The sequence below is a fragment of the Pholcus phalangioides genome, unplaced genomic scaffold, assembly GCF_987345545.1.
Source record: "Pholcus phalangioides strain wild (caught in Gottingen) unplaced genomic scaffold, Ppha-v1.0 ptg000004l_1, whole genome shotgun sequence".
In the NCBI taxonomy this organism is placed as follows: Eukaryota; Metazoa; Arthropoda; class Arachnida; order Araneae; family Pholcidae; genus Pholcus; species Pholcus phalangioides.
The window spans coordinates 40157516-40183256 of NW_028301597.1; the positions used below are offsets into that span (position 1 = coordinate 40157516).

At 49.7% G+C, this 25741-nt stretch overlaps 27 non-coding genes and 2 pseudogenes across 27 annotated transcripts; all 29 read right to left on the reverse strand.

Moving 5' to 3' along the window:
• Positions 1-377: 377 nt before the first annotated feature.
• LOC149087492 (U1 spliceosomal RNA) lies at positions 378-540 on the reverse strand. Its single transcript, XR_016192634.1, has one exon. It is a non-coding gene; the product is annotated as a U1 spliceosomal RNA (small nuclear RNA).
• Positions 541-5771: 5231 nt separating this feature from the next.
• On the reverse strand, positions 5772-5934 carry LOC149087493 (U1 spliceosomal RNA). The gene has a single exon (XR_016192645.1). It is a non-coding gene; the product is annotated as a U1 spliceosomal RNA (small nuclear RNA).
• Positions 5935-6486: 552 nt separating this feature from the next.
• LOC149087494 (U1 spliceosomal RNA) lies at positions 6487-6649 on the reverse strand. Its single transcript, XR_016192573.1, has one exon. It is a non-coding gene; the product is annotated as a U1 spliceosomal RNA (small nuclear RNA).
• A 552-nt stretch (positions 6650-7201) lies between these two features.
• Positions 7202-7364, reverse strand: LOC149087495 (U1 spliceosomal RNA). Its single transcript, XR_016192656.1, has one exon. It is a non-coding gene; the product is annotated as a U1 spliceosomal RNA (small nuclear RNA).
• A 552-nt stretch (positions 7365-7916) lies between these two features.
• LOC149087496 (U1 spliceosomal RNA) lies at positions 7917-8079 on the reverse strand. Its single transcript, XR_016192667.1, has one exon. It is a non-coding gene; the product is annotated as a U1 spliceosomal RNA (small nuclear RNA).
• A 552-nt stretch (positions 8080-8631) lies between these two features.
• On the reverse strand, positions 8632-8794 carry LOC149087497 (U1 spliceosomal RNA). The gene has a single exon (XR_016192579.1). It is a non-coding gene; the product is annotated as a U1 spliceosomal RNA (small nuclear RNA).
• A 552-nt stretch (positions 8795-9346) lies between these two features.
• LOC149087498 (U1 spliceosomal RNA) lies at positions 9347-9497 on the reverse strand (annotated as a pseudogene).
• Positions 9498-10049: 552 nt separating this feature from the next.
• Positions 10050-10200, reverse strand: LOC149087499 (U1 spliceosomal RNA; annotated as a pseudogene).
• Positions 10201-10760: 560 nt separating this feature from the next.
• LOC149087500 (U1 spliceosomal RNA) lies at positions 10761-10923 on the reverse strand. The gene has a single exon (XR_016192590.1). It is a non-coding gene; the product is annotated as a U1 spliceosomal RNA (small nuclear RNA).
• Positions 10924-11475: 552 nt separating this feature from the next.
• On the reverse strand, positions 11476-11638 carry LOC149087501 (U1 spliceosomal RNA). The gene has a single exon (XR_016192601.1). It is a non-coding gene; the product is annotated as a U1 spliceosomal RNA (small nuclear RNA).
• A 552-nt stretch (positions 11639-12190) lies between these two features.
• Positions 12191-12353, reverse strand: LOC149087502 (U1 spliceosomal RNA). The gene has a single exon (XR_016192612.1). It is a non-coding gene; the product is annotated as a U1 spliceosomal RNA (small nuclear RNA).
• A 552-nt stretch (positions 12354-12905) lies between these two features.
• Positions 12906-13068, reverse strand: LOC149087503 (U1 spliceosomal RNA). The gene has a single exon (XR_016192618.1). It is a non-coding gene; the product is annotated as a U1 spliceosomal RNA (small nuclear RNA).
• A 552-nt stretch (positions 13069-13620) lies between these two features.
• LOC149087504 (U1 spliceosomal RNA) lies at positions 13621-13783 on the reverse strand. The gene has a single exon (XR_016192624.1). It is a non-coding gene; the product is annotated as a U1 spliceosomal RNA (small nuclear RNA).
• A 552-nt stretch (positions 13784-14335) lies between these two features.
• On the reverse strand, positions 14336-14498 carry LOC149087505 (U1 spliceosomal RNA). The gene has a single exon (XR_016192630.1). It is a non-coding gene; the product is annotated as a U1 spliceosomal RNA (small nuclear RNA).
• Positions 14499-15050: 552 nt separating this feature from the next.
• On the reverse strand, positions 15051-15213 carry LOC149087506 (U1 spliceosomal RNA). The gene has a single exon (XR_016192631.1). It is a non-coding gene; the product is annotated as a U1 spliceosomal RNA (small nuclear RNA).
• Positions 15214-15765: 552 nt separating this feature from the next.
• Positions 15766-15928, reverse strand: LOC149087507 (U1 spliceosomal RNA). The gene has a single exon (XR_016192632.1). It is a non-coding gene; the product is annotated as a U1 spliceosomal RNA (small nuclear RNA).
• A 552-nt stretch (positions 15929-16480) lies between these two features.
• On the reverse strand, positions 16481-16643 carry LOC149087508 (U1 spliceosomal RNA). Its single transcript, XR_016192633.1, has one exon. It is a non-coding gene; the product is annotated as a U1 spliceosomal RNA (small nuclear RNA).
• Positions 16644-17195: 552 nt separating this feature from the next.
• Positions 17196-17358, reverse strand: LOC149087509 (U1 spliceosomal RNA). The gene has a single exon (XR_016192635.1). It is a non-coding gene; the product is annotated as a U1 spliceosomal RNA (small nuclear RNA).
• A 552-nt stretch (positions 17359-17910) lies between these two features.
• On the reverse strand, positions 17911-18073 carry LOC149087510 (U1 spliceosomal RNA). The gene has a single exon (XR_016192636.1). It is a non-coding gene; the product is annotated as a U1 spliceosomal RNA (small nuclear RNA).
• A 552-nt stretch (positions 18074-18625) lies between these two features.
• LOC149087511 (U1 spliceosomal RNA) lies at positions 18626-18788 on the reverse strand. Its single transcript, XR_016192637.1, has one exon. It is a non-coding gene; the product is annotated as a U1 spliceosomal RNA (small nuclear RNA).
• Positions 18789-19340: 552 nt separating this feature from the next.
• Positions 19341-19503, reverse strand: LOC149087512 (U1 spliceosomal RNA). Its single transcript, XR_016192638.1, has one exon. It is a non-coding gene; the product is annotated as a U1 spliceosomal RNA (small nuclear RNA).
• Positions 19504-20055: 552 nt separating this feature from the next.
• On the reverse strand, positions 20056-20218 carry LOC149087513 (U1 spliceosomal RNA). Its single transcript, XR_016192639.1, has one exon. It is a non-coding gene; the product is annotated as a U1 spliceosomal RNA (small nuclear RNA).
• Positions 20219-20770: 552 nt separating this feature from the next.
• On the reverse strand, positions 20771-20933 carry LOC149087514 (U1 spliceosomal RNA). Its single transcript, XR_016192640.1, has one exon. It is a non-coding gene; the product is annotated as a U1 spliceosomal RNA (small nuclear RNA).
• Positions 20934-21485: 552 nt separating this feature from the next.
• On the reverse strand, positions 21486-21648 carry LOC149087515 (U1 spliceosomal RNA). The gene has a single exon (XR_016192641.1). It is a non-coding gene; the product is annotated as a U1 spliceosomal RNA (small nuclear RNA).
• Positions 21649-22200: 552 nt separating this feature from the next.
• LOC149087516 (U1 spliceosomal RNA) lies at positions 22201-22363 on the reverse strand. The gene has a single exon (XR_016192642.1). It is a non-coding gene; the product is annotated as a U1 spliceosomal RNA (small nuclear RNA).
• Positions 22364-22915: 552 nt separating this feature from the next.
• On the reverse strand, positions 22916-23078 carry LOC149087517 (U1 spliceosomal RNA). Its single transcript, XR_016192643.1, has one exon. It is a non-coding gene; the product is annotated as a U1 spliceosomal RNA (small nuclear RNA).
• A 552-nt stretch (positions 23079-23630) lies between these two features.
• Positions 23631-23793, reverse strand: LOC149087518 (U1 spliceosomal RNA). Its single transcript, XR_016192644.1, has one exon. It is a non-coding gene; the product is annotated as a U1 spliceosomal RNA (small nuclear RNA).
• A 552-nt stretch (positions 23794-24345) lies between these two features.
• On the reverse strand, positions 24346-24508 carry LOC149087519 (U1 spliceosomal RNA). The gene has a single exon (XR_016192646.1). It is a non-coding gene; the product is annotated as a U1 spliceosomal RNA (small nuclear RNA).
• A 552-nt stretch (positions 24509-25060) lies between these two features.
• LOC149087520 (U1 spliceosomal RNA) lies at positions 25061-25223 on the reverse strand. The gene has a single exon (XR_016192647.1). It is a non-coding gene; the product is annotated as a U1 spliceosomal RNA (small nuclear RNA).
• Between the last annotated feature and the right edge of the window lie 518 nt (positions 25224-25741).

A 25741-nucleotide genomic window follows, 5' to 3' on the forward strand; every position in this document is an offset into this window, starting at 1 on the left:
TCGTACACCGCTAGATGGCGTTAATCTTTACTCGTTCTTTTCCCTGCCGTGCATCTTACGCAATGGAATACGAGCACGCCCTGGAATCAAGTTCTCTTTTTTTAGTGTGCAGTGCTCTCATTTACCTCAGCAGCCGATGCGAGTTTAATCGAAAGACACCATCGCTGCTAGCGGAAAAGCAATGTAGAGCAGGACAAATGTGTCGCACTGTTGGCGGTCAGAGGGAAGCATTCATGTGCCTTCCGCGACGGGTGACCGTTACCGAAAAAAAATGCCCGATGTAATTTGGATCACGATGGGGAACGAACAGATCGAATGCCGGTTTCGTGTCGAACACGCTCGCCGGGCAGAACAATTTAAATGATGTTGACAGAAGGGAGGGATCAGCGCGAACGCTAACCCCGCTACCAAAAATTACGTGCCCCAAGCAACCGCAATTAGCGGATGTGGCGAGCTTGCAGCCAACCAGAGTGCAATGGAAGGCCTCTGCCCGGGAGAGCCGCCTCGTTGATCACGGCATCTCCAGCACCAGGTAAGTATGCCGAAGCAAAGCCGCTTGTAAGTTAAGCGTACCCACTCAATGTTAAAGAAAGGCCGCGGAATTGATGGCAGCGCCATCTGAAGTTTGATGGGTCAAACTTGCCGATTGATCACGTGGCTCCCACGCTTCTCTTCCCCCTTCCCTTGATCGCGTTATTCCGATTTCAACTTTGATTTATTTTTCAGTCTATTGCTACGGAACCTAAAAATCTTAATTCCCACTAAAGCGGACATTTTTTACTTCTTTATAGGAGACGTACTTGTGCATAAAAATATAAATCACTCAGTAACAATAACAATGTTATCGACACTTCAACAGCTAAATCTATACTTGTGAACACCCGTCTTCGTGTTCATTTTACACCCATCAAATGCACGCGGACTTATTCAATAAATATAATTTTAGTTGGCCCTCAGAAGGCCCGTTTTTATAATTTTAAAGATGAACAATTCGCCAAAATAACCACGAGCAATAGCTAACCAACCTAACAGAGAGTCTTCACATGAGTAAGTAAACAAAATGGCGCCGTGATGGGGAAATGCATTATGGGAAATGACTTTCCTACCCGATGCTAGCAGCCAATCACAGGCCAGCAGGCACCCATCTAAACAGAGAGGGCGCTGATGCCGTTTGGCTACCAGTTTAACGATAGGACTGTTTACGCTTACTCTTAATGCAGCTTTGACCGAGAGTCTTCACATGAGTAAGTAAACAAAATGGCGCCGTGATGGGGAAATGAGTTTCCTACCCGATGCTAGCAGCCAATCACAGGCCAGCAGGTACCCATCTAAACACAGAGGGCGCTGATGCCTTTTGGCTACCAGTTTAACGATAGGACTGTTTACGCTTACTCTTAATGCAGCTTTGTGCCGAAGCCAAAGCCAAAGACATAATTTGTCAGACGTGGTGCCTCGGTGCCATTATGGCACAATATAACCACTTCATCATTGTTCTGCCAATTGTAGTCACAGATGTGCAAATTTTGCCATGGTTGGTGTAAGGGGCGTTAGATTTATGCAGCTCTTAGGCTGCTGGGCGCCAGCTGGTGGCGGTACAGAGGGTAGAAGAAGGGGGAAAAGAGAGAGCCAATTTTCCTAGGCTGTATCCTAAACGGATAAGGGTTGTTTGTGTATGACGTAAGAACGTTCTCTTATATTATTCTCCTGAGGGGAGGATAAGGGGGGATGAGACATGGGTCCCTTATCGAAAATGATGAATGTTTTCCACAACCAAGGATGATGTTAAATGAGATGATTAAGTCATGGTAAGGTGAAAAAGATATGATCTACGATTGTAGTTAATGTTATTTACAAAAAAAAAAAAAAAAAAAAAAAAAAAATATATATATATATATATATATATATATATATATATATATATATATATATATATATATATATATATATATATATAGAGTGTATTTACAATCCCTGTATAGGGGGTCTAATCATCAAGAGAACGTTCTTAGGTCTAGGCAGTGCTCTAAATTCGGTGGCACTGTACGCTGAAATCGCTCTGAGGTGGTCGAAGTCCGAGCTCTCTAACCTTTCAAAAAAGCGCTTTGCGAGACTCTTGACGTATTCGCAGATCGTGAGGACTTTGATGTCAGATCGAATGTTATGGTTTCGTACGAACCAAGGGGCCTTCGTGACCTTCCTGAGGTATTTGTTTTGCTGTCGCTCGATCTTTATGAGGTTGGAACTCTTACGGTACATCCAGACAGGTGATGCATACAGAAGTGATGGACGGATTATCATTTTGTATAAAATTAGTTTATTCTCCATAGAAAGAGCAGACCTCGTGCTGAATAGGCGTCTAATTAGAGCTTCTGATTTCTTAGCTCTATTTATGACGTCTTTGCAGTGTGTAGCGAAGGACAATTTTTTATCCAATATCATTCCGAGGTATTTAGTAGAGTTAGACGGAGGTATGTTTATGTTGTTAATTGTTACGTGAGCGGGCGTGGGAAGGATGTTCCGACGAGAGACCCACATGAAAACTGATTTATTAGGATTCAGAACAACGCGGCTTCTTTGGCACCACGATTCAACCTCAGATATAGTGCGCTGAAGATTATTAAGAGCTCGTTGGGGATCTTTTTCAACTTGGATAATACAAGAATCGTCGGCAAATAGTGCGGTCATTCCCCTTTGGGCTCTGGGGAAGTCGTTCATATGAAAGTTATGCAATTGCGGCCCAAGAACGCTTCCTTGAGCCATAGAAGCTCGTATTTGCCTAATTTCGGATTGTGAATCGTTGATCTGGACTCGAAAAGTTCGACCTTCCAGATAACTTTTCACGAGTTTAATTATGCTGTACGGCATATCCATACAAATCAGCTTATGCAAAAGTCCATGATGCCAAATTTTGTCGAAACTTTTTTGGATGTCAAGAAAGACTATTGCAGCAGTATCCTTATTAATTAGGGCTTCTTGCAAATATTCCGTTACCCGGAGTAGTTGAGTGCAAGTAGAATGGCCTCTGCGGAAGCCGTGTTGTTCTGGACGGATTATCTCGTTGTCTTCTGAGAATTTGGCAATTCTTATGGCAATGATACGCTCAAATAGCTTGCCAAGAGAGCTAAGGAGTGAGATCGGGCGCCAATTTGTCGCCAACTGAAGGTCTTGGCCTGGTTTCGGGATTACCTTCACCACTGCCTTTTTCCAATAAAGCGGAAAGTATTGGAGCTCTAAAAGTTTGTTGAAGATGTTAGTCAGATGTTTGATCACATTGTCCGGAAGGGATTTAATCGCAAGGTTATTGATGTTATCATAGCCAGGGGCTTTCTTTTTGTGAAGGTGCACAATAATGTTTTTAACTTCATTAATATCAGTTGGATAGAGAGAAGAAGGTTGCTCGCAATGAGTAGTAGAGAAGTAGTTAATTACATTGTTATTAACTCTATCAATATGATGTGCCGGCGTGTTATTGTTAGGTGAGAATTGTTCTTCATACACACTGGCAAAGACCTCAGCTTTTTCGGGATCGGTATAAACCAAGCCATTGGGGCCCTGTATTGCTGTCATGGCTCGGGCTCTGGGCTTGCACGTTTTATATACCCTATAGAAGGAGCCATCTTGACAGGATGCTTCGGCCAAATAATTAACGTACCGGTCATTGACAAAGTCCCGAATTTCTTTTTTTGTTGTGCGGACCAGATTTATGTATTGCGTGCGGAAGTGGGGGTTGAGTGTACGCTGCCACTTTCGCCTAAGTCTATTTTTTTGGCGGATTTTTCCTCTAAGCCAGCTCGGGAGAGCCAATGGATTTTTCTTGGGGAGCTCCCGTGAGGAGCTAATAGCCGCTTCATTGAGAGTTTTAGTGAAAGAGTCAATTATGGCTTCAAGGTCTTGTGATGAGCATGGCACATTAGTTGGCATTTCCTTCTGGGCCAGCTTAAGCTTAAAGAGATCCCAATTGGTGATTTTAGTGGGAATTTTGCACAATGGCAGAGTGAAATCCATTTCCAAGAAGATAGGATTATGATCAGATGATAGAATTGATTCTGTGTCAATAGACATTGGGAAAGTGATGTTTTTCGCCAGTGCAAAGTCTATGACATCAGGACGTCCTCGTTGTGTGTCGGGAAAATGAGTGGGTGTTTGGGTGGCGAAAGGCACTAAATTATTGCGATGGCAATATGCCTCTAATCTCCGCCCCTCTCTATTATATTTGTTGCTGTTCCAGAGTCGGGACTTACAGTTGTAGTCACCGACCAAAATAGTGGGTTGACGCCCCTGGAATATTGCATCCAGTAGGGGGAGGTCAATAGGATTGTTGGGTGGTTTGTAGATAACGCCCACTCTGATTTTGCTGTTATTATTCTTGTAAATATCCACAGCTATTGCTTCACAATCACGGGAATCTGGTAGAGTGACAATGTTGTCCGATAGATGGCGCTTCACATATATCGCTACTCCGCCGCCATAATCATAGAGCCTATCCTTTCGTATTAAATCAAAGTTGGCGACTTTGGCGGTATGATGGGCTTTCAACCATGTCTCCTGAATGCAAGCCAGATCTGGGACTTCGTCCTGAATTACCTGCCTGAATTCATGGAGGTTGTTTACGAGGCTTCGGGCATTCCACCCAAAGATCTTTAAATTTTTGACTTGCCTTGGAGGTGTACTAGACATCAAAGAGGCCAAGGATTTTTGCGGCTGCTTGTTTTAGGCCATCGATGATGGCGACCATTTTCTCCTCGTTGTTGGGAGCTATCATGATTTTCATGAAAGTGCCTGTTGCAATATTAATTAACTCTTGAATGGGGAGCTTTGCAAGGATATCAGAAAAATTTAAATTCGGAAAGCCCTGGAACGGGGTATTAACTGATTGGCTGGAGGCTGGAGGGAGTGTGTTCTTGGCAGGGACTTTTGTCTGCATCGCCATCTCCCCTGTTGCCTTATAGGATGATTTGCTTGTTGCTTCCATGATGTCACCAAGGGGACTCGGAAGAGAGTCATGAGTGACGTTATCTTCACATACGTTCTCGGCTGCTCCTTCTTCTCCGGAAGAAGAGGTTGCTTCAGAGGACAATGGAGGGATTAACATCCCCCCCCCTTATCAGTAGTGATGCTCCCCGGCTCATTCTCTCCTGGCGGTTTGGTGGGATTTTTTTTCCACGCGCTTGGGCCAGCTTCTGCTTGTCTTGTGACTTTTTGCGACGAGGTGTTTGGGGCTCCGGGAGCCCTGGACCCTTGTGTGAACTTGGCTTTATTTGGCGGGTATTTCGAGCAACCACGATATGAGGCTACGTGACCCTCCCGCTGGCAATTAACACATTCTGGAGTGTCTACGCCCTTGACTTTACTACACATTGAAGTGTGATGTGGCGAGATGCACTTGACGCATTTGGCATCATTAAAACAGTTCTTGGCTCTTTACTCGTTCTTTTCCCTGCCGTGCATCTTACGCAATGGAATACGAGCACGCCCTGGAATCAAGTTCTCTTTTTTTAGTGTGCAGTGCTCTCATTTACTTCAGCAGCCGATGCGAGTTTAATCGAAAGACACCATCGCTGCTAGCGGAAAAGCAATGTAGAGCAGGACAAATGTGTCGCACTGTTGGCGGTCAGAGGGAAGCATTCATGTGCCTTCCGCGACGGGTGACCGTTACCGAAAAAAAATGCCCGATGTAATTTGGATCACGATGGGGAACGAACAGATCGAATGCCGGTTTCGTGTCGAACACGCTCGCCGGGCAGAACAATTTAAATGATGTTGACAGAAGGGAGGGATCAGCGCGAACGCTAACCCCGCTACCAAAAATTACGTGCCCCAAGCAACCGCAATTAGCGGATGTGGCGAGCTTGCAGCCAACCAGAGTGCAATGGAAGGCCTCTGCCCGGGAGAGCCGCCTCGTTGATCACGGCATCTCCAGCACCAGGTAAGTATGCCGAAGCGGCTGCAGCTAAAATATATGCACGCTTTTACCTTACTCAACCGTCGACGGATATTCGACGAGAATTTCGCAGTTGGAAGGAGTGAAGAAAATGTGCATTCTCCATCACGTTGGATGTTTATGTACGATTGCGTATGCGACGGTGGTGGCGAAGCTTCGCGGTTGAGCTCGTACACCGCTAGATGGCGTTAATCTTTACTCGTTCTTTTCCCTGCCGTGCATCTTACGCAATGGAATACGAGCACGCCCTGGAATCAAGTTCTCTTTTTTTAGTGTGCAGTGCTCTCATTTACTTCAGCAGCCGATGCGAGTTTAATCGAAAGACACCATCGCTGCTAGCGGAAAAGCAATGTAGAGCAGGACAAATGTGTCGCACTGTTGGCGGTCAGAGGGAAGCATTCATGTGCCTTCCGCGACGGGTGACCGTTACCGAAAAAAAATGCCCGATGTAATTTGGATCACGATGGGGAACGAACAGATCGAATGCCGGTTTCGTGTCGAACACGCTCGCCGGGCAGAACAATTTAAATGATGTTGACAGAAGGGAGGGATCAGCGCGAACGCTAACCCCGCTACCAAAAATTACGTGCCCCAAGCAACCGCAATTAGCGGATGTGGCGAGCTTGCAGCCAACCAGAGTGCAATGGAAGGCCTCGGCCCGGGAGAGCCGCCTCGTTGATCACGGCATCTCCAGCACCAGGTAAGTATGCCGAAGCGGCTGCAGCTAAAATATATGCACGCTTTTACCTTACTCAACCGTCGACGGATATTCGACGAGAATTTCGCAGTTGGAAGGAGTGAAGAAAATGTGCATTCCCCATCACGTTGGATGTTTATGTACGATTGCGTATGCGACGGTGGTGGCGAAGCTTCGCGGTTGAGCTCGTACACCGCTAGATGGCGTTAATCTTTACTCGTTCTTTTCCCTGCCGTGCATCTTACGCAATGGAATACGAGCACGCCCTGGAATCAAGTTCTCTTTTTTTAGTGTGCAGTGCTCTCATTTACTTCAGCAGCCGATGCGAGTTTAATCGAAAGACACCATCGCTGCTAGCGGAAAAGCAATGTAGAGCAGGACAAATGTGTCGCACTGTTGGCGGTCAGAGGGAAGCATTCATGTGCCTTCCGCGACGGGTGACCGTTACCGAAAAAAAATGCCCGATGTAATTTGGATCACGATGGGGAACGAACAGATCGAATGCCGGTTTCGTGTCGAACACGCTCGCCGGGCAGAACAATTTAAATGATGTTGACAGAAGGGAGGGATCAGCGCGAACGCTAACCCCGCTACCAAAAATTACGTGCCCCAAGCAACCGCAATTAGCGGATGTGGCGAGCTTGCAGCCAACCAGAGTGCAATGGAAGGCCTCTGCCCGGGAGAGCCGCCTCGTTGATCACGGCATCTCCAGCACCAGGTAAGTATGCCGAAGCGGCTGCAGCTAAAATATATGCACGCTTTTACCTTACTCAACCGTCGACGGATATTCGACGAGAATTTCGCAGTTGGAAGGAGTGAAGAAAATGTGCATTCTCCATCACGTTGGATGTTTATGTACGATTGCGTATGCGACGGTGGTGGCGAAGCTTCGCGGTTGAGCTCGTACACCGCTAGATGGCGTTAATCTTTACTCGTTCTTTTCCCTGCCGTGCATCTTACGCAATGGAATACGAGCACGCCCTGGAATCAAGTTCTCTTTTTTTAGTGTGCAGTGCTCTCATTTACTTCAGCAGCCGATGCGAGTTTAATCGAAAGACACCATCGCTGCTAGCGGAAAAGCAATGTAGAGCAGGACAAATGTGTCGCACTGTTGGCGGTCAGAGGGAAGCATTCATGTGCCTTCCGCGACGGGTGACCGTTACCGAAAAAAAATGCCCGATGTAATTTGGATCACGGTGGGGAACGAACAGATCGAATGCCGGTTTCGTGTCGAACACGCTCGCCGGGCAGAACAATTTAAATGATGTTGACAGAAGGGAGGGATCAGCGCGAACGCTAACCCCGCTACCAAAAATTACGTGCCCCAAGCAACCGCAATTAGCGGATGTGGCGAGCTTGCAGCCAACCAGAGTGCAATGGAAGGCCTCTGCCCGGGAGAGCCGCCTCGTTGATCACGGCATCTCCAGCACCAGGTAAGTATGCCGAAGCGGCTGCAGCTAAAATATATGCACGCTTTTACCTTACTCAACCGTCGACGGATATTCGACGAGAATTTCGCAGTTGGAAGGAGTGAAGAAAATGTGCATTCTCCATCACGTTGGATGTTTATGTACGATTGCGTATGCGACGGTGGTGGCGAAGCTTCGCGGTTGAGCTCGTACACCGCTAGATGGCGTTAATCTTTACTCGTTCTTTTCCCTGCCGTGCATCTTACGCAATGGAATACGAGCACGCCCTGGAATCAAGTTCTCTCTTTTTAGTGTGCAGTGCTCTCATTTACTTCAGCAGCCGATGCGAGTTTAATCGAAAGACACCATCGCTGCTAGCGGAAAAGCAATGTAGAGCAGGACAAATGTGTCGCACTGTTGGCGGTCAGAGGGAAGCATTCATGTGCCTTCCGCGACGGGTGACCGTTACCGAAAAAAAATGCCCGATGTAATTTGGATCACGGTGGGGAACGAACAGATCGAATGCCGGTTTCGTGTCGAACACGCTCGCCGGGCAGAACAATTTAAATGATGTTGACAGAAGGGAGGGATCAGCGCGAACGCTAACCCCGCTACCAAAAATTACGTGCCCCAAGCAACCGCAATTAGCGGATGTGGCGAGCTTGCAGCCAACCAGAGTGCAATGGAAGGCCTCTGCCCGGGAGAGCCGCCTCGTTGATCACGGCATCTCCAGCACCAGGTAAGTATGCCGAAGCGGCTGCAGCTAAAATATATGCACGCTTTTACCTTACTCAACCGTCGACGGATATTCGACGAGAATTTCGCAGTTGGAAGGAGTGAAGAAAATGTGCATTCTCCATCACGTTGGATGTTTATGTACGATTGCGTATGCGACGGTGGTGGCGAAGCTTCGCGGTTGAGCTCGTACACCGCTAGATGGCGTTAATCTTTACTCGTTCTTTTCCCTGCCGTGCATCTTACGCAATGGAATACGAGCACGCCCTGGAATCAAGTTCTCTCTTTTTAGTGTGCAGTGCTCTCATTTACTTCAGCAGCCGATGCGAGTTTAATCGAAAGACACCATCGCTGCTAGCGGAAAAGCAATGTAGAGCAGGACAAATGTGTCGCACTGTTGGCGGTCAGAGGGAAGCATTCATGTGCCTTCCGCGACGGGTGACCGTTACCGAAAAAAAATGCCCGATGTAATTTGGATCACGGTGGGGAACGAACAGATCGAATGCCGGTTTCGTGTCGAACACGCTCGCCGGGCAGAACAATTTAAATGATGTTGACAGAAGGGAGGGATCAGCGCGAACGCTAACCCCGCTACCAAAAATTACGTGCCCCAAGCAACCGCAATTAGCGGATGTGGCGAGCTTGCAGCCAACCAGAGTGCAATGGAGGGAGAGCCGCCTCGTTGATCACGGCATCTCCAGCACCAGGTAAGTATGCCGAAGCGGCTGCAGCTAAAATATATGCACGCTTTTACCTTACTCAACCGTCGACGGATATTCGACGAGAATTTCGCAGTTGGAAGGAGTGAAGAAAATGTGCATTCTCCATCACGTTGGATGTTTATGTACGATTGCGTATGCGACGGTGGTGGCGAAGCTTCGCGGTTGAGCTCGTACACCGCTAGATGGCGTTAATCTTTACTCGTTCTTTTCCCTGCCGTGCATCTTACGCAATGGAATACGAGCACGCCCTGGAATCAAGTTCTCTTTTTTTAGTGTGCAGTGCTCTCATTTACTTCAGCAGCCGATGCGAGTTTAATCGAAAGACACCATCGCTGCTAGCGGAAAAGCAATGTAGAGCAGGACAAATGTGTCGCACTGTTGGCGGTCAGAGGGAAGCATTCATGTGCCTTCCGCGACGGGTGACCGTTACCGAAAAAAAATGCCCGATGTAATTTGGATCACGGTGGGGAACGAACAGATCGAATGCCGGTTTCGTGTCGAACACGCTCGCCGGGCAGAACAATTTAAATGATGTTGACAGAAGGGAGGGATCAGCGCGAACGCTAACCCCGCTACCAAAAATTACGTGCCCCAAGCAACCGCAATTAGCGGATGTGGCGAGCTTGCAGCCAACCAGAGTGCAATGGAGGGAGAGCCGCCTCGTTGATCACGGCATCTCCAGCACCAGGTAAGTATGCCGAAGCGGCTGCAGCTAAAATATATGCACGCTTTTACCTTACTCAACCGTCGACGGATATTCGACGAGAATTTCGCAGTTGGAAGGAGTGAAGAAAATGTGCATTCCCCATCACGTTGGATGTTTATGTACGATTGCGTATGCGACGGTGGTGGCGAAGCTTCGCGGTTGAGCTCGTACACCGCTAGATGGCGTTAATCTTTACTCGTTCTTTTCCCTGCCGTGCATCTTACGCAATGGAATACGAGCACGCCCTGGAATCAAGTTCTCTTTTTTTAGTGTGCAGTGCTCTCATTTACTTCAGCAGCCGATGCGAGTTTAATCGAAAGACACCATCGCTGCTAGCGGAAAAGCAATGTAGAGCAGGACAAATGTGTCGCACTGTTGGCGGTCAGAGGGAAGCATTCATGTGCCTTCCGCGACGGGTGACCGTTACCGAAAAAAAATGCCCGATGTAATTTGGATCACGGTGGGGAACGAACAGATCGAATGCCGGTTTCGTGTCGAACACGCTCGCCGGGCAGAACAATTTAAATGATGTTGACAGAAGGGAGGGAGGGAGGGATCAGCGCGAACGCTAACCCCGCTACCAAAAATTACGTGCCCCAAGCAACCGCAATTAGCGGATGTGGCGAGCTTGCAGCCAACCAGAGTGCAATGGAAGGCCTCTGCCCGGGAGAGCCGCCTCGTTGATCACGGCATCTCCAGCACCAGGTAAGTATGCCGAAGCGGCTGCAGCTAAAATATATGCACGCTTTTACCTTACTCAACCGTCGACGGATATTCGACGAGAATTTCGCAGTTGGAAGGAGTGAAGAAAATGTGCATTCCCCATCACGTTGGATGTTTATGTACGATTGCGTATGCGACGGTGGTGGCGAAGCTTCGCGGTTGAGCTCGTACACCGCTAGATGGCGTTAATCTTTACTCGTTCTTTTCCCTGCCGTGCATCTTACGCAATGGAATACGAGCACGCCCTGGAATCAAGTTCTCTTTTTTTAGTGTGCAGTGCTCTCATTTACTTCAGCAGCCGATGCGAGTTTAATCGAAAGACACCATCGCTGCTAGCGGAAAAGCAATGTAGAGCAGGACAAATGTGTCGCACTGTTGGCGGTCAGAGGGAAGCATTCATGTGCCTTCCGCGACGGGTGACCGTTACCGAAAAAAAATGCCCGATGTAATTTGGATCACGATGGGGAACGAACAGATCGAATGCCGGTTTCGTGTCGAACACGCTCGCCGGGCAGAACAATTTAAATGATGTTGACAGAAGGGAGGGATCAGCGCGAACGCTAACCCCGCTACCAAAAATTACGTGCCCCAAGCAACCGCAATTAGCGGATGTGGCGAGCTTGCAGCCAACCAGAGTGCAATGGAAGGCCTCTGCCCGGGAGAGCCGCCTCGTTGATCACGGCATCTCCAGCACCAGGTAAGTATGCCGAAGCGGCTGCAGCTAAAATATATGCACGCTTTTACCTTACTCAACCGTCGACGGATATTCGACGAGAATTTCGCAGTTGGAAGGAGTGAAGAAAATGTGCATTCCCCATCACGTTGGATGTTTATGTACGATTGCGTATGCGACGGTGGTGGCGAAGCTTCGCGGTTGAGCTCGTACACCGCTAGAAGGCGTTAATCTTTACTCGTTCTTTTCCCTGCCGTGCATCTTACGCAATGGAATACGAGCACGCCCTGGAATCAAGTTCTCTTTTTTTAGTGTGCAGTGCTCTCATTTACTTCAGCAGCCGATGCGAGTTTAATCGAAAGACACCATCGCTGCTAGCGGAAAAGCAATGTAGAGCAGGACAAATGTGTCGCACTGTTGGCGGTCAGAGGGAAGCATTCATGTGCCTTCCGCGACGGGTGACCGTTACCGAAAAAAAATGCCCGATGTAATTTGGATCACGATGGGGAACGAACAGATCGAATGCCGGTTTCGTGTCGAACACGCTCGCCGGGCAGAACAATTTAAATGACGTTGACAGAAGGGAGGGATCAGCGCGAACGCTAACCCCGCTACCAAAAATTACGTGCCCCAAGCAACCGCAATTAGCGGATGTGGCGAGCTTGCAGCCAACCAGAGTGCAATGGAAGGCCTCTGCCCGGGAGAGCCGCCTCGTTGATCACGGCATCTCCAGCACCAGGTAAGTATGCCGAAGCGGCTGCAGCTAAAATATATGCACGCTTTTACCTTACTCAACCGTCGACGGATATTCGACGAGAATTTCGCAGTTGGAAGGAGTGAAGAAAATGTGCATTCTCCATCACGTTGGATGTTTATGTACGATTGCGTATGCGACGGTGGTGGCGAAGCTTCGCGGTTGAGCTCGTACACCGCTAGATGGCGTTAATCTTTACTCGTTCTTTTCCCTGCCGTGCATCTTACGCAATGGAATACGAGCACGCCCTGGAATCAAGTTCTCTTTTTTTAGTGTGCAGTGCTCTCATTTACTTCAGCAGCCGATGCGAGTTTAATCGAAAGACACCATCGCTGCTAGCGGAAAAGCAATGTAGAGCAGGACAAATGTGTCGCACTGTTGGCGGTCAGAGGGAAGCATTCATGTGCCTTCCGCGACGGGTGACCGTTACCGAAAAAAAATGCCCGATGTAATTTGGATCACGATGGGGAACGAACAGATCGAATGCCGGTTTCGTGTCGAACACGCTCGCCGGGCAGAACAATTTAAATGATGTTGACAGAAGGGAGGGATCAGCGCGAACGCTAACCCCGCTACCAAAAATTACGTGCCCCAAGCAACCGCAATTAGCGGATGTGGCGAGCTTGCAGCCAACCAGAGTGCAATGGAAGGCCTCTGCCCGGGAGAGCCGCCTCGTTGATCACGGCATCTCCAGCACCAGGTAAGTATGCCGAAGCGGCTGCAGCTAAAATATATGCACGCTTTTACCTTACTCAACCGTCGACGGATATTCGACGAGAATTTCGCAGTTGGAAGGAGTGAAGAAAATGTGCATTCCCCATCACGTTGGATGTTTATGTACGATTGCGTATGCGACGGTGGTGGCGAAGCTTCGCGGTTGAGCTCGTACACCGCTAGATGGCGTTAATCTTTACTCGTTCTTTTCCCTGCCGTGCATCTTACGCAATGGAATACGAGCACGCCCTGGAATCAAGTTCTCTTTTTTTAGTGTGCAGTGCTCTCATTTACTTCAGCAGCCGATGCGAGTTTAATCGAAAGACACCATCGCTGCTAGCGGAAAAGCAATGTAGAGCAGGACAAATGTGTCGCACTGTTGGCGGTCAGAGGGAAGCATTCATGTGCCTTCCGCGACGGGTGACCGTTACCGAAAAAAAATGCCCGATGTAATTTGGATCACGATGGGGAACGAACAGATCGAATGCCGGTTTCGTGTCGAACACGCTCGCCGGGCAGAACAATTTAAATGACGTTGACAGAAGGGAGGGATCAGCGCGAACGCTAACCCCGCTACCAAAAATTACGTGCCCCAAGCAACCGCAATTAGCGGATGTGGCGAGCTTGCAGCCAACCAGAGTGCAATGGAAGGCCTCTGCCCGGGAGAGCCGCCTCGTTGATCACGGCATCTCCAGCACCAGGTAAGTATGCCGAAGCGGCTGCAGCTAAAATATATGCACGCTTTTACCTTACTCAACCGTCGACGGATATTCGACGAGAATTTCGCAGTTGGAAGGAGTGAAGAAAATGTGCATTCCCCATCACGTTGGATGTTTATGTACGATTGCGTATGCGACGGTGGTGGCGAAGCTTCGCGGTTGAGCTCGTACACCGCTAGATGGCGTTAATCTTTACTCGTTCTTTTCCCTGCCGTGCATCTTACGCAATGGAATACGAGCACGCCCTGGAATCAAGTTCTCTTTTTTTAGTGTGCAGTGCTCTCATTTACTTCAGCAGCCGATGCGAGTTTAATCGAAAGACACCATCGCTGCTAGCGGAAAAGCAATGTAGAGCAGGACAAATGTGTCGCACTGTTGGCGGTCAGAGGGAAGCATTCATGTGCCTTCCGCGACGGGTGACCGTTACCGAAAAAAAATGCCCGATGTAATTTGGATCACGATGGGGAACGAACAGATCGAATGCCGGTTTCGTGTCGAACACGCTCGCCGGGCAGAACAATTTAAATGATGTTGACAGAAGGGAGGGATCAGCGCGAACGCTAACCCCGCTACCAAAAATTACGTGCCCCAAGCAACCGCAATTAGCGGATGTGGCGAGCTTGCAGCCAACCAGAGTGCAATGGAAGGCCTCTGCCCGGGAGAGCCGCCTCGTTGATCACGGCATCTCCAGCACCAGGTAAGTATGCCGAAGCGGCTGCAGCTAAAATATATGCACGCTTTTACCTTACTCAACCGTCGACGGATATTCGACGAGAATTTCGCAGTTGGAAGGAGTGAAGAAAATGTGCATTCCCCATCACGTTGGATGTTTATGTACGATTGCGTATGCGACGGTGGTGGCGAAGCTTCGCGGTTGAGCTCGTACACCGCTAGATGGCGTTAATCTTTACTCGTTCTTTTCCCTGCCGTGCATCTTACGCAATGGAATACGAGCACGCCCTGGAATCAAGTTCTCTTTTTTTAGTGTGCAGTGCTCTCATTTACTTCAGCAGCCGATGCGAGTTTAATCGAAAGACACCATCGCTGCTAGCGGAAAAGCAATGTAGAGCAGGACAAATGTGTCGCACTGTTGGCGGTCAGAGGGAAGCATTCATGTGCCTTCCGCGACGGGTGACCGTTACCGAAAAAAAATGCCCGATGTAATTTGGATCACGATGGGGAACGAACAGATCGAATGCCGGTTTCGTGTCGAACACGCTCGCCGGGCAGAACAATTTAAATGATGTTGACAGAAGGGAGGGATCAGCGCGAACGCTAACCCCGCTACCAAAAATTACGTGCCCCAAGCAACCGCAATTAGCGGATGTGGCGAGCTTGCAGCCAACCAGAGTGCAATGGAAGGCCTCTGCCCGGGAGAGCCGCCTCGTTGATCACGGCATCTCCAGCACCAGGTAAGTATGCCGAAGCGGCTGCAGCTAAAATATATGCACGCTTTTACCTTACTCAACCGTCGACGGATATTCGACGAGAATTTCGCAGTTGGAAGGAGTGAAGAAAATGTGCATTCCCCATCACGTTGGATGTTTATGTACGATTGCGTATGCGACGGTGGTGGCGAAGCTTCGCGGTTGAGCTCGTACACCGCTAGAAGGCGTTAATCTTTACTCGTTCTTTTCCCTGCCGTGCATCTTACGCAATGGAATACGAGCACGCCCTGGAATCAAGTTCTCTTTTTTTAGTGTGCAGTGCTCTCATTTACTTCAGCAGCCGATGCGAGTTTAATCGAAAGACACCATCGCTGCTAGCGGAAAAGCAATGTAGAGCAGGACAAATGTGTCGCACTGTTGGCGGTCAGAGGGAAGCATTCATGTGCCTTCCGCGACGGGTGACCGTTACCGAAAAAAAATGCCCGATGTAATTTGGATCACGATGGGGAACGAACAGATCGAATGCCGGTTTCGTGTCGAACACGCTCGCCGGGCAGAACAATTTAAATGACGTTGACAGAAGGGAGGGATCAGCGCGAACGCTAACCCCGCTACCAAAAATTACGTGCCCCAAGCAACCGCAATTAGCGGATGTGGCGAGCTTGCAGCCAACCAGAGTGCAATGGAAGGCCTCTGCCCGGGAGAGCCGCCTCGTTGATCACGGCATCTCCAGCACCAGGTAAGTATGCCGAAGCGGCTGCAGCTAAAATATATGCACGCTTTTACCTTACTCAACCGTCGACGGATATTCGACGAGAATTTCGCAGTTGGAAGGAGTGAAGAAAATGTGCATTCTCCATCACGTTGGATGTTTATGTACGATTGCGTATGCGACGGTGGTGGCGAAGCTTCGCGGTTGAGCTCGTACACCGCTAGATGGCGTTAATCTTTACTCGTTCTTTTCCCTGCCGTGCATCTTACGCAATGGAATACGAGCACGCCCTGGAATCAAGTTCTCTTTTTTTAGTGTGCAGTGCTCTCATTTACTTCAGCAGCCGATGCGAGTTTAATCGAAAGACACCATCGCTGCTAGCGGAAAAGCAATGTAGAGCAGGACAAATGTGTCGCACTGTTGGCGGTCAGAGGGAAGCATTCATGTGCCTTCCGCGACGGGTGACCGTTACCGAAAAAAAATGCCCGATGTAATTTGGATCACGATGGGGAACGAACAGATCGAATGCCGGTTTCGTGTCGAACACGCTCGCCGGGCAGAACAATTTAAATGATGTTGACAGAAGGGAGGGATCAGCGCGAACGCTAACCCCGCTACCAAAAATTACGTGCCCCAAGCAACCGCAATTAGCGGATGTGGCGAGCTTGCAGCCAACCAGAGTGCAATGGAAGGCCTCTGCCCGGGAGAGCCGCCTCGTTGATCACGGCATCTCCAGCACCAGGTAAGTATGCCGAAGCGGCTGCAGCTAAAATATATGCACGCTTTTACCTTACTCAACCGTCGACGGATATTCGACGAGAATTTCGCAGTTGGAAGGAGTGAAGAAAATGTGCATTCCCCATCACGTTGGATGTTTATGTACGATTGCGTATGCGACGGTGGTGGCGAAGCTTCGCGGTTGAGCTCGTACACCGCTAGATGGCGTTAATCTTTACTCGTTCTTTTCCCTGCCGTGCATCTTACGCAATGGAATACGAGCACGCCCTGGAATCAAGTTCTCTTTTTTTAGTGTGCAGTGCTCTCATTTACTTCAGCAGCCGATGCGAGTTTAATCGAAAGACACCATCGCTGCTAGCGGAAAAGCAATGTAGAGCAGGACAAATGTGTCGCACTGTTGGCGGTCAGAGGGAAGCATTCATGTGCCTTCCGCGACGGGTGACCGTTACCGAAAAAAAATGCCCGATGTAATTTGGATCACGATGGGGAACGAACAGATCGAATGCCGGTTTCGTGTCGAACACGCTCGCCGGGCAGAACAATTTAAATGACGTTGACAGAAGGGAGGGATCAGCGCGAACGCTAACCCCGCTACCAAAAATTACGTGCCCCAAGCAACCGCAATTAGCGGATGTGGCGAGCTTGCAGCCAACCAGAGTGCAATGGAAGGCCTCTGCCCGGGAGAGCCGCCTCGTTGATCACGGCATCTCCAGCACCAGGTAAGTATGCCGAAGCGGCTGCAGCTAAAATATATGCACGCTTTTACCTTACTCAACCGTCGACGGATATTCGACGAGAATTTCGCAGTTGGAAGGAGTGAAGAAAATGTGCATTCCCCATCACGTTGGATGTTTATGTACGATTGCGTATGCGACGGTGGTGGCGAAGCTTCGCGGTTGAGCTCGTACACCGCTAGATGGCGTTAATCTTTACTCGTTCTTTTCCCTGCCGTGCATCTTACGCAATGGAATACGAGCACGCCCTGGAATCAAGTTCTCTTTTTTTAGTGTGCAGTGCTCTCATTTACTTCAGCAGCCGATGCGAGTTTAATCGAAAGACACCATCGCTGCTAGCGGAAAAGCAATGTAGAGCAGGACAAATGTGTCGCACTGTTGGCGGTCAGAGGGAAGCATTCATGTGCCTTCCGCGACGGGTGACCGTTACCGAAAAAAAATGCCCGATGTAATTTGGATCACGATGGGGAACGAACAGATCGAATGCCGGTTTCGTGTCGAACACGCTCGCCGGGCAGAACAATTTAAATGATGTTGACAGAAGGGAGGGATCAGCGCGAACGCTAACCCCGCTACCAAAAATTACGTGCCCCAAGCAACCGCAATTAGCGGATGTGGCGAGCTTGCAGCCAACCAGAGTGCAATGGAAGGCCTCTGCCCGGGAGAGCCGCCTCGTTGATCACGGCATCTCCAGCACCAGGTAAGTATGCCGAAGCGGCTGCAGCTAAAATATATGCACGCTTTTACCTTACTCAACCGTCGACGGATATTCGACGAGAATTTCGCAGTTGGAAGGAGTGAAGAAAATGTGCATTCCCCATCACGTTGGATGTTTATGTACGATTGCGTATGCGACGGTGGTGGCGAAGCTTCGCGGTTGAGCTCGTACACCGCTAGATGGCGTTAATCTTTACTCGTTCTTTTCCCTGCCGTGCATCTTACGCAATGGAATACGAGCACGCCCTGGAATCAAGTTCTCTTTTTTTAGTGTGCAGTGCTCTCATTTACTTCAGCAGCCGATGCGAGTTTAATCGAAAGACACCATCGCTGCTAGCGGAAAAGCAATGTAGAGCAGGACAAATGTGTCGCACTGTTGGCGGTCAGAGGGAAGCATTCATGTGCCTTCCGCGACGGGTGACCGTTACCGAAAAAAAATGCCCGATGTAATTTGGATCACGATGGGGAACGAACAGATCGAATGCCGGTTTCGTGTCGAACACGCTCGCCGGGCAGAACAATTTAAATGATGTTGACAGAAGGGAGGGATCAGCGCGAACGCTAACCCCGCTACCAAAAATTACGTGCCCCAAGCAACCGCAATTAGCGGATGTGGCGAGCTTGCAGCCAACCAGAGTGCAATGGAAGGCCTCTGCCCGGGAGAGCCGCCTCGTTGATCACGGCATCTCCAGCACCAGGTAAGTATGCCGAAGCGGCTGCAGCTAAAATATATGCACGCTTTTACCTTACTCAACCGTCGACGGATATTCGACGAGAATTTCGCAGTTGGAAGGAGTGAAGAAAATGTGCATTCCCCATCACGTTGGATGTTTATGTACGATTGCGTATGCGACGGTGGTGGCGAAGCTTCGCGGTTGAGCTCGTACACCGCTAGATGGCGTTAATCTTTACTCGTTCTTTTCCCTGCCGTGCATCTTACGCAATGGAATACGAGCACGCCCTGGAATCAAGTTCTCTTTTTTTAGTGTGCAGTGCTCTCATTTACTTCAGCAGCCGATGCGAGTTTAATCGAAAGACACCATCGCTGCTAGCGGAAAAGCAATGTAGAGCAGGACAAATGTGTCGCACTGTTGGCGGTCAGAGGGAAGCATTCATGTGCCTTCCGCGACGGGTGACCGTTACCGAAAAAAAATGCCCGATGTAATTTGGATCACGATGGGGAACGAACAGATCGAATGCCGGTTTCGTGTCGAACACGCTCGCCGGGCAGAACAATTTAAATGACGTTGACAGAAGGGAGGGATCAGCGCGAACGCTAACCCCGCTACCAAAAATTACGTGCCCCAAGCAACCGCAATTAGCGGATGTGGCGAGCTTGCAGCCAACCAGAGTGCAATGGAAGGCCTCTGCCCGGGAGAGCCGCCTCGTTGATCACGGCATCTCCAGCACCAGGTAAGTATGCCGAAGCGGCTGCAGCTAAAATATATGCACGCTTTTACCTTACTCAACCGTCGACGGATATTCGACGAGAATTTCGCAGTTGGAAGGAGTGAAGAAAATGTGCATTCTCCATCACGTTGGATGTTTATGTACGATTGCGTATGCGACGGTGGTGGCGAAGCTTCGCGGTTGAGCTCGTACACCGCTAGATGGCGTTAATCTTTACTCGTTCTTTTCCCTGCCGTGCATCTTACGCAATGGAATACGAGCACGCCCTGGAATCAAGTTCTCTTTTTTTAGTGTGCAGTGCTCTCATTTACTTCAGCAGCCGATGCGAGTTTAATCGAAAGACACCATCGCTGCTAGCGGAAAAGCAATGTAGAGCAGGACAAATGTGTCGCACTGTTGGCGGTCAGAGGGAAGCATTCATGTGCCTTCCGCGACGGGTGACCGTTACCGAAAAAAAATGCCCGATGTAATTTGGATCACGATGGGGAACGAACAGATCGAATGCCGGTTTCGTGTCGAACACGCTCGCCGGGCAGAACAATTTAAATGATGTTGACAGAAGGGAGGGATCAGCGCGAACGCTAACCCCGCTACCAAAAATTACGTGCCCCAAGCAACCGCAATTAGCGGATGTGGCGAGCTTGCAGCCAACCAGAGTGCAATGGAAGGCCTCTGCCCGGGAGAGCCGCCTCGTTGATCACGGCATCTCCAGCACCAGGTAAGTATGCCGAAGCGGCTGCAGCTAAAATATATGCACGCTTTTACCTTACTCAACCGTCGACGGATATTCGACGAGAATTTCGCAGTTGGAAGGAGTGAAGAAAATGTGCATTCCCCATCACGTTGGATGTTTATGTACGATTGCGTATGCGACGGTGGTGGCGAAGCTTCGCGGTTGAGCTCGTACACCGCTAGATGGCGTTAATCTTTACTCGTTCTTTTCCCTGCCGTGCATCTTACGCAATGGAATACGAGCACGCCCTGGAATCAAGTTCTCTTTTTTTAGTGTGCAGTGCTCTCATTTACTTCAGCAGCCGATGCGAGTTTAATCGAAAGACACCATCGCTGCTAGCGGAAAAGCAATGTAGAGCAGGACAAATGTGTCGCACTGTTGGCGGTCAGAGGGAAGCATTCATGTGCCTTCCGCGACGGGTGACCGTTACCGAAAAAAAATGCCCGATGTAATTTGGATCACGATGGGGAACGAACAGATCGAATGCCGGTTTCGTGTCGAACACGCTCGCCGGGCAGAACAATTTAAATGATGTTGACAGAAGGGAGGGATCAGCGCGAACGCTAACCCCGCTACCAAAAATTACGTGCCCCAAGCAACCGCAATTAGCGGATGTGGCGAGCTTGCAGCCAACCAGAGTGCAATGGAAGGCCTCTGCCCGGGAGAGCCGCCTCGTTGATCACGGCATCTCCAGCACCAGGTAAGTATGCCGAAGCGGCTGCAGCTAAAATATATGCACGCTTTTACCTTACTCAACCGTCGACGGATATTCGACGAGAATTTCGCAGTTGGAAGGAGTGAAGAAAATGTGCATTCCCCATCACGTTGGATGTTTATGTACGATTGCGTATGCGACGGTGGTGGCGAAGCTTCGCGGTTGAGCTCGTACACCGCTAGATGGCGTTAATCTTTACTCGTTCTTTTCCCTGCCGTGCATCTTACGCAATGGAATACGAGCACGCCCTGGAATCAAGTTCTCTTTTTTTAGTGTGCAGTGCTCTCATTTACTTCAGCAGCCGATGCGAGTTTAATCGAAAGACACCATCGCTGCTAGCGGAAAAGCAATGTAGAGCAGGACAAATGTGTCGCACTGTTGGCGGTCAGAGGGAAGCATTCATGTGCCTTCCGCGACGGGTGACCGTTACCGAAAAAAAATGCCCGATGTAATTTGGATCACGATGGGGAACGAACAGATCGAATGCCGGTTTCGTGTCGAACACGCTCGCCGGGCAGAACAATTTAAATGATGTTGACAGAAGGGAGGGATCAGCGCGAACGCTAACCCCGCTACCAAAAATTACGTGCCCCAAGCAACCGCAATTAGCGGATGTGGCGAGCTTGCAGCCAACCAGAGTGCAATGGAAGGCCTCTGCCCGGGAGAGCCGCCTCGTTGATCACGGCATCTCCAGCACCAGGTAAGTATGCCGAAGCGGCTGCAGCTAAAATATATGCACGCTTTTACCTTACTCAACCGTCGACGGATATTCGACGAGAATTTCGCAGTTGGAAGGAGTGAAGAAAATGTGCATTCCCCATCACGTTGGATGTTTATGTACGATTGCGTATGCGACGGTGGTGGCGAAGCTTCGCGGTTGAGCTCGTACACCGCTAGATGGCGTTAATCTTTACTCGTTCTTTTCCCTGCCGTGCATCTTACGCAATGGAATACGAGCACGCCCTGGAATCAAGTTCTCTTTTTTTAGTGTGCAGTGCTCTCATTTACTTCAGCAGCCGATGCGAGTTTAATCGAAAGACACCATCGCTGCTAGCGGAAAAGCAATGTAGAGCAGGACAAATGTGTCGCACTGTTGGCGGTCAGAGGGAAGCATTCATGTGCCTTCCGCGACGGGTGACCGTTACCGAAAAAAAATGCCCGATGTAATTTGGATCACGATGGGGAACGAACAGATCGAATGCCGGTTTCGTGTCGAACACGCTCGCCGGGCAGAACAATTTAAATGATGTTGACAGAAGGGAGGGATCAGCGCGAACGCTAACCCCGCTACCAAAAATTACGTGCCCCAAGCAACCGCAATTAGCGGATGTGGCGAGCTTGCAGCCAACCAGAGTGCAATGGAAGGCCTCTGCCCGGGAGAGCCGCCTCGTTGATCACGGCATCTCCAGCACCAGGTAAGTATGCCGAAGCGGCTGCAGCTAAAATATATGCACGCTTTTACCTTACTCAACCGTCGACGGATATTCGACGAGAATTTCGCAGTTGGAAGGAGTGAAGAAAATGTGCATTCCCCATCACGTTGGATGTTTATGTACGATTGCGTATGCGACGGTGGTGGCGAAGCTTCGCGGTTGAGCTCGTACACCGCTAGATGGCGTTAATCTTTACTCGTTCTTTTCCCTGCCGTGCATCTTACGCAATGGAATACGAGCACGCCCTGGAATCAAGTTCTCTTTTTTTAGTGTGCAGTGCTCTCATTTACTTCAGCAGCCGATGCGAGTTTAATCGAAAGACACCATCGCTGCTAGCGGAAAAGCAATGTAGAGCAGGACAAATGTGTCGCACTGTTGGCGGTCAGAGGGAAGCATTCATGTGCCTTCCGCGACGGGTGACCGTTACCGAAAAAAAATGCCCGATGTAATTTGGATCACGATGGGGAACGAACAGATCGAATGCCGGTTTCGTGTCGAACACGCTCGCCGGGCAGAACAATTTAAATGATGTTGACAGAAGGGAGGGATCAGCGCGAACGCTAACCCCGCTACCAAAAATTACGTGCCCCAAGCAACCGCAATTAGCGGATGTGGCGAGCTTGCAGCCAACCAGAGTGCAATGGAAGGCCTCTGCCCGGGAGAGCCGCCTCGTTGATCACGGCATCTCCAGCACCAGGTAAGTATGCCGAAGCGGCTGCAGCTAAAATATATGCACGCTTTTACCTTACTCAACCGTCGACGGATATTCGACGAGAATTTCGCAGTTGGAAGGAGTGAAGAAAATGTGCATTCCCCATCACGTTGGATGTTTATGTACGATTGCGTATGCGACGGTGGTGGCGAAGCTTCGCGGTTGAGCTCGTACACCGCTAGATGGCGTTAATCTTTACTCGTTCTTTTCCCTGCCGTGCATCTTACGCAATGGAATACGAGCACGCCCTGGAATCAAGTTCTCTTTTTTTAGTGTGCAGTGCTCTCATTTACTTCAGCAGCCGATGCGAGTTTAATCGAAAGACACCATCGCTGCTAGCGGAAAAGCAATGTAGAGCAGGACAAATGTGTCGCACTGTTGGCGGTCAGAGGGAAGCATTCATGTGCCTTCCGCGACGGGTGACCGTTACCGAAAAAAAATGCCCGATGTAATTTGGATCACGATGGGGAACGAACAGATCGAATGCCGGTTTCGTGTCGAACACGCTCGCCGGGCAGAACAATTTAAATGATGTTGACAGAAGGGAGGGATCAGCGCGAACGCTAACCCCGCTACCAAAAATTACGTGCCCCAAGCAACCGCAATTAGCGGATGTGGCGAGCTTGCAGCCAACCAGAGTGCAATGGAAGGCCTCTGCCCGGGAGAGCCGCCTCGTTGATCACGGCATCTCCAGCACCAGGTAAGTATGCCGAAGCGGCTGCAGCTAAAATATATGCACGCTTTTACCTTACTCAACCGTCGACGGATATTCGACGAGAATTTCGCAGTTGGAAGGAGTGAAGAAAATGTGCATTCCCCATCACGTTGGATGTTTATGTACGATTGCGTATGCGACGGTGGTGGCGAAGCTTCGCGGTTGAGCTCGTACACCGCTAGATGGCGTTAATCTTTACTCGTTCTTTTCCCTGCCGTGCATCTTACGCAATGGAATACGAGCACGCCCTGGAATCAAGTTCTCTTTTTTTAGTGTGCAGTGCTCTCATTTACTTCAGCAGCCGATGCGAGTTTAATCGAAAGACACCATCGCTGCTAGCGGAAAAGCAATGTAGAGCAGGACAAATGTGTCGCACTGTTGGCGGTCAGAGGGAAGCATTCATGTGCCTTCCGCGACGGGTGACCGTTACCGAAAAAAAATGCCCGATGTAATTTGGATCACGATGGGGAACGAACAGATCGAATGCCGGTTTCGTGTCGAACACGCTCGCCGGGCAGAACAATTTAAATGATGTTGACAGAAGGGAGGGATCAGCGCGAACGCTAACCCCGCTACCAAAAATTACGTGCCCCAAGCAACCGCAATTAGCGGATGTGGCGAGCTTGCAGCCAACCAGAGTGCAATGGAAGGCCTCTGCCCGGGAGAGCCGCCTCGTTGATCACGGCATCTCCAGCACCAGGTAAGTATGCCGAAGCGGCTGCAGCTAAAATATATGCACGCTTTTACCTTACTCAACCGTCGACGGATATTCGACGAGAATTTCGCAGTTGGAAGGAGTGAAGAAAATGTGCATTCTCCATCACGTTGGATGTTTATGTACGATTGCGTATGCGACGGTGGTGGCGAAGCTTCGCGGTTGAGCTCGTACACCGCTAGATGGCGTTAATCTTTACTCGTTCTTTTCCCTGCCGTGCATCTTACGCAATGGAATACGAGCACGCCCTGGAATCAAGTTCTCTTTTTTTAGTGTGCAGTGCTCTCATTTACTTCAGCAGCCGATGCGAGTTTAATCGAAAGACACCATCGCTGCTAGCGGAAAAGCAATGTAGAGCAGGACAAATGTGTCGCACTGTTGGCGGTCAGAGGGAAGCATTCATGTGCCTTCCGCGACGGGTGACCGTTACCGAAAAAAAATGCCCGATGTAATTTGGATCACGATGGGGAACGAACAGATCGAATGCCGGTTTCGTGTCGAACACGCTCGCCGGGCAGAACAATTTAAATGATGTTGACAGAAGGGAGGGATCAGCGCGAACGCTAACCCCGCTACCAAAAATTACGTGCCCCAAGCAACCGCAATTAGCGGATGTGGCGAGCTTGCAGCCAACCAGAGTGCAATGGAAGGCCTCTGCCCGGGAGAGCCGCCTCGTTGATCACGGCATCTCCAGCACCAGGTAAGTATGCCGAAGCGGCTGCAGCTAAAATATATGCACGCTTTTACCTTACTCAACCGTCGACGGATATTCGACGAGAATTTCGCAGTTGGAAGGAGTGAAGAAAATGTGCATTCCCCATCACGTTGGATGTTTATGTACGATTGCGTATGCGACGGTGGTGGCGAAGCTTCGCGGTTGAGCTCGTACACCGCTAGATGGCGTTAATCTTTACTCGTTCTTTTCCCTGCCGTGCATCTTACGCAATGGAATACGAGCACGCCCTGGAATCAAGTTCTCTTTTTTTAGTGTGCAGTGCTCTCATTTACTTCAGCAGCCGATGCGAGTTTAATCGAAAGACACCATCGCTGCTAGCGGAAAAGCAATGTAGAGCAGGACAAATGTGTCGCACTGTTGGCGGTCAGAGGGAAGCATTCATGTGCCTTCCGCGACGGGTGACCGTTACCGAAAAAAAATGCCCGATGTAATTTGGATCACGATGGGGAACGAACAGATCGAATGCCGGTTTCGTGTCGAACACGCTCGC